Raw genomic sequence first — 6,000 nt, forward strand, 5'->3', positions numbered from 1 at the left:
TAAAGACAAAGAATTTTCTAAATAAATAAATGTCTTCATTCCGCGACGGATCTCCTAGGTAAGAGATATATAAAGAAATGTTTAATTTATTTACTTTTAAAACTTAATTGTGTAGTCTAAATACTATTTTCTTTACAGAGTTTACATGGAACTCACCCCTAATTCGTGCCTCCTAGATATGGTAAAAGTTAAGGATTTGTTTCCGCGTTGTGTTCCAAGCTTGATTAGATCCACTCATATATCCATGGTGTTTCTTTAAAACATAATTTGAGTGCAATAGTTATTCCATACTCTGATGTAAAAATTATGTAAGGATTCCACCTTTGTATTTAATACTTAAGAATGCCAAATGATGGCCCTTGATGTAGTTTTTTTAAAATCTTAGATAGCTTGTAAGGGGTTTCTAATTTTCGCTTCCATATCAAAATTATTTTTGCATTCATAATTACTTTGTAGTTGGCTCCTTTTTACCCCTAGATATTTGGGGATGTTGCACAACCCATGAGATGGATTAGGTTTTTGAAATTTTTACAATTTTCTAGGCTAATATGAGATAAACGCAATACAAAAGTATTCAAGATTCACAACAAGTAATAAATATTATAAATTAAATGAGTTAATGATAGGGAGGGTGCAAATGCTTAGCCACCCAACTTGTGAATATGTTCCCTTCTCAAGGTATCAACTTAAGAATTTCTCATAAATGCTAGTTTATAATATTTCTAACTTCATCTAATTGTATTATAATATTTTAATGGCAGCTAATTTATTAATAGAATAATGAGGCAAAGAGATATAAATAGAATTTATTTGCGTACTAATACTATAACTGTAACACCTTGCTTACCGTCGTGATAAAATATATTTGGAAAACTCTATTTATTCGGGCCTTAAGATCATATTGAACTCATTTAATTTTATTTCGCAACTTTATATCATAATTCATAAATTATACCGATTTTAATATTTTATTTTATTTAATTTTATCTAATTTTGTTTTGGTTTATTATTTTTAAAAAATAAATAATTTTTAGAAGAAAACGAAAAAAGGGGAAAAAATCCCGTAGGGAAACACCCGCAGGAGAGGGATTGCCTGCGCGGGCATTGTGCGCAATAGGAGCAGGACATGCACACAGTGCACATATCCCATTTGCGTGAGGTATGGGGTCAGACCTGTGCGGGCATCTTGTCGCGCACAAGCCCGTCTGCGCCTGTCACACTGCGCATGGACAGGTTGGCATCGCACACTATGCACGCGCTGTTCGCACAGCAGGCCTGCGCGCGCCAAGGGATCCCGGTGCTAGGCAGGTTAGGCATACTGTCACCTCGGGCAGTGTGCCGCCACCCACCTTGGGCTACGTGCCGCTACTTAGGGTGTGCTGTCGCCGGTGGAGGAAGCTTCTCCTCTATTTTTTGTGCCATGTCAAATCAAGCATCTTCTCATTTCTGCACTTTCTCTTCATCAAATTTTGCCACTTGGCGTAAATCTAACGACCCCTATTTTCTATAAATAGGGGTCCTTCCTCATATTTTCTCATCACTTTCATTCTTCCACCTTCCAAGAGTTATAGAGAGAGAGATCTAGAGAGAGAATGAGAGGAGGAGAACAATGGTGTAGGAAAAACTTTGAGATTTTAGAAGAAATTTAGTATTTCTTTAAATGTCTTAAGGAGTATTTTTAGAAAATTAAAATAAAGATTCTGTGATTTTGTGTGATTTGCATGTTTTATGTTTAGTACTTGTTAATAAAGTGAATTGTTCTTGATTTCAAGCATGTTATGTGATTTATAGGTACTTAGAAAATAATATGAAACTGGTAAGGTTACTTGGAAAATAAATATACAAAAAAAAGAAAAGAAAAGTATAATGAAGCTGGAAAGGTCTGAAGTATTTATCTGTATTGACATGTATAATGCATCAATTGTCTCATTAGGCTTTTTATCTCTGAGAGGTATCTATTTTTTTCTCCACTATCTGGTCTGAAAAGACATGAGACGACCGCTCCCTATGGATGATGGCGTACCCTCTGACGAGAACGATGATCCAAATTTCTATTAGGGATCACCTTTGGCTAAGTACTGTCATGACTATAGAATATCTAATAGGACCATTATGGTCAGTACAGTCGTGGTCATAGGTCATACCATGGTTTGGCAAGTCAGAAATGTGCCTTAGCAAATTATCGTTATCTGTATCTGATCTGGTCATTCCACATGGATAGTCGAAAATCTGTATTTGCCCTCAAAAATGAAAGTCAAAAAGACTTCGTGAGTATGACACGAAAATCTGAGCATTTATGATTTATTTGATTTTCTCTATCGCAAACATGATGTTTGTTTTTTATTGTTGTGACTATGATATGATGTTTTCTTAATAAATAAATTATTTTCATAAGGTAGGATAGGACTCTGACGTGACCTAATGGTAAGTGTTTATGATATAATTATTCACTTTTTGAAGCTTACAATGTTATCTAAGTATTGTTTTCCTTATTGAGCATATGAAACCCACACTTTCCATATCCTCCCTCCCCTCCCCCCAAGATGAGGAAGATAGTGAGAGACCAATAGCTAACCTACCCATTGAAGTCTATGATGATCCCATGGTCCACAAACCTTGAGTGCATGATTGTTTCTGCACTCTGATGAGTCCAATAGCATAATGATAAAAGTGGCATTTTTTATATTTTGATGTTTGTATTTTGTAGCCATTTCTACCTCAATTATATGTATATTTGGAACTCATATGTTTTGTAAGGGATTTGTATTAGTTTACTCCGCTGTATATAACTTTTATCATGCACTCATAATCTGTATCTGTATCTGATACGCACATGTCTTAATTAAGATCTGGGATGTCACAATAACATATAAGTGTGGCAAACGTTTTAATTTTCTTAAGGTCAAGTAACTATAATATAATTATGAACTTAACAATTGGTTAGTTTAATACTCATTATAATTATTAGTTTAAAGTTAAGTTTAGCCAAATTTTAATTTTATAAAATAAGAAGAAAACTATAATAAAATGCTATAAATTTTAAATACACAAAGTAGTATTCTAATTCAAATTAATTCTATAATTTAAAATGTTTTTGTGATTTTATTATTGATAAGTGTCACTACAAATAGAATTAAAGGTATACATGAGTAAAGTTAATTTAATTACATATTAGTATATAACATATGAGAACTTTCTTTATAATAAATAATAAAGATATAAGAATTGAATTAAAATAAAAAAAGATGCAATATAAATCTCTTCGACAAATTTTAATTTCCCTTATACTTTTAAAAGTTTATGATGTATCTATTTTATAATTAAATCATCTCATTGAGATGTAGGGAATGTGACAAGTGCTTGATGAATTTTAGTTTTATTTAAGTAATTTACTAAATTAATTATTTTCTAGTCCTTTTTTTATATAAAAAAATAGATAGCAATTATGATAATATGCCTTATTATACATTTCTAAATATACAACAAGATAAACACCACAAATGTGACATCCCAAATGTACTTTAGGCATAAGGATGCCAGATACAAAAATACTTTACGAGTGCAAAGTAGTTAATTGTATGCAGTGGAGTAATTTATTATAAATTCTTTACAAAATATATGAGTTCTAATTACATATATAACTGAGGACAGAAGTGGCAACAAAATACAAAATATCAAAATACAAAAATATCCACTTCTATCACTATGTAAAAGGACTCATCAGAGTGCGGGACAAATCATACACTCAAAGTTTATGGATCCATAGGATCCTCAAAGACTTCAAGAAGTAGGTCAGTGATCGATTCCTCACTATCTTCCTCACCTGGAGGGGGGCACGAAAATGGGTGAGTTCCATATACTCAGTAAGAAAAATAGTATTTAAATAACATCATAAGATATTAAAAGTGATTAATTATGTCATCAACACTTACCATCAAGAGTCACATCAGAGTCATTTCTTAAATAATAAAAATAATTTATTTATTAAAAAAATATCAAATCCATCATGCTATAGTTATATCAATCAAATCAATCATGGTGATAATAGAGAAAATTAAATAAATTATTATATGCATAATTTTTTGTATCATTCTTCGCACAGTCATTCCGACTTTCATCTACTAAGGGCAGTACGAATTTTCTGACTACCCATGTGGAATGACCAGTTCAGTTATAACAGCAATTTATCTCTTGTCAAACTAACAACACATTTGCAGCTTGCCAAACCATTAGTTTTATCATTTAATAATATTGAACTACTAATTTACCTCACACTATAATTGATTACAACATTAGGCAGGTTTAGAACACTGACGATATAAAAGAGTTTTTGTAAATAAACTTTTATTACCATATGATGTTAACTAATTAAAGTTTTTCAGTCAAAAAGAGAGAAAGAGAGGGGATTAAGATAACAAAGCAGCCACAACAATTATTTTTCAAAAAAAAGATTACATTATTATTGAACATAAAAGATAATGATCTCTGTAGTAAGGATAAACAACATAAACAACCCATGACATGGTCAATTGGATGGCTTCTTATGGTCTTTTTCTACATTACCAGTGGAATTTGCCTTTGGGATAATAGTTGTAAACATGGGTTGTGTTGCCTGAGATGAAATTGTTTGATGGGTCGATGGAGTCTCAACAGGTGGTTCTTGGTTGATTTAACAACTTGAGTCACAACATCTTTACATGATGGAAGTGGTGTGAGGTCATCAACAGAAACAATGAGGCTTTGTGATGATTTTTTTTAGTGGCGAGGACCTTTTTAGGACATGTTTAGGTAAATGCACAAAGAGATAAAGAGAAAGAGAGAAAAAACAAGGGATTTAGCTTACAAGATATGGTGTTTGGAACATACTTGAGTTCTACACTCTTTATAATGGAGAGAAAAGGGTGTTGAGAGCTCTTGATTCTAATAAATCCTCCAAATTTAGTTATGTATTCTTGATTCCAATAAATCCTCAAAATTTGGTTATGTATTAAATAAATTGACATAGTTTAGAAAATTAAATTGTCTTACACATTAAGGAATTCATGTGTGGTGTATATTTTGTTGTATATTTGGAAATATATAATAAGGTACATTTTCATAATTGTTATCTATTTTTTCATATAAAACTAAGGATTATCTAAATTTGGCTATGTATTAAATAAGTTGACATCTTTTAGAAAATTAAATTATGTTACACATTAAGGAATTTATGTGTGGTGTGTATCTTGTCGTATATTTGGAAATATATAATAAGACATAATTTTCATAATTGCTATCCATTTTTTCTTATAAAACTAAGGACTAGAAAATAATTAATTCAATAAATTACTTAAATACAACTAAAATTTGTCATGTGCAATGTCTCAATGAGATTATCTAATTAGAAAATAGATAGATCTTAATAAGAAAAAGGGGTTATGGGCTCTTGATAATATTAAATCCCTCAAATTTGGCTATGTATTAAATAAATTGACATCTTTTAGAAAATTCAATTGCCTTACACATTAAGGAAGTCATGTGTCGTGTATATCTTGTTGTATATTTGGAAATATATAATAAGGCATATTATCATAATTGTTAACTATTTTTTTGCATAAAACTAAGGACTAGAACATAATTAATTCAATAAATTACTTAAATACAACTAAAATTCATCATGTGCATATATCTCAATGAGATTATCTAATTAGAAAATAGATAGATCTTAACGAGAAAAAGGGGTTGTGGGCTCTTGATTCCATTAAATCCCTCAAATTTAGCTGTGTATTAAATAAGTTGATATCTTTTAGAAAATTAAATTGCCTTACACATTAAGGAATTCATGTGCAGTGTATATCTTGTTGTATATTTGCAAATATATAATAAGACATATTATCATAAATGTTATCCATTTTGTTTGCATAAAACTACGGACTAGAAAATAATTAATTCAGTAAATTACTTAAATACAACTAAAATTTATCATGCACTTATCACATTTGCATACGTCTCAATGAGATG

This window comes from Carica papaya, chromosome 5 (genome assembly GCF_054855325.1).
Source record: "Carica papaya isolate Zhongbai chromosome 5, ASM5485532v1, whole genome shotgun sequence".
NCBI classification, from domain to species: domain Eukaryota; kingdom Viridiplantae; phylum Streptophyta; class Magnoliopsida; order Brassicales; family Caricaceae; genus Carica; species Carica papaya.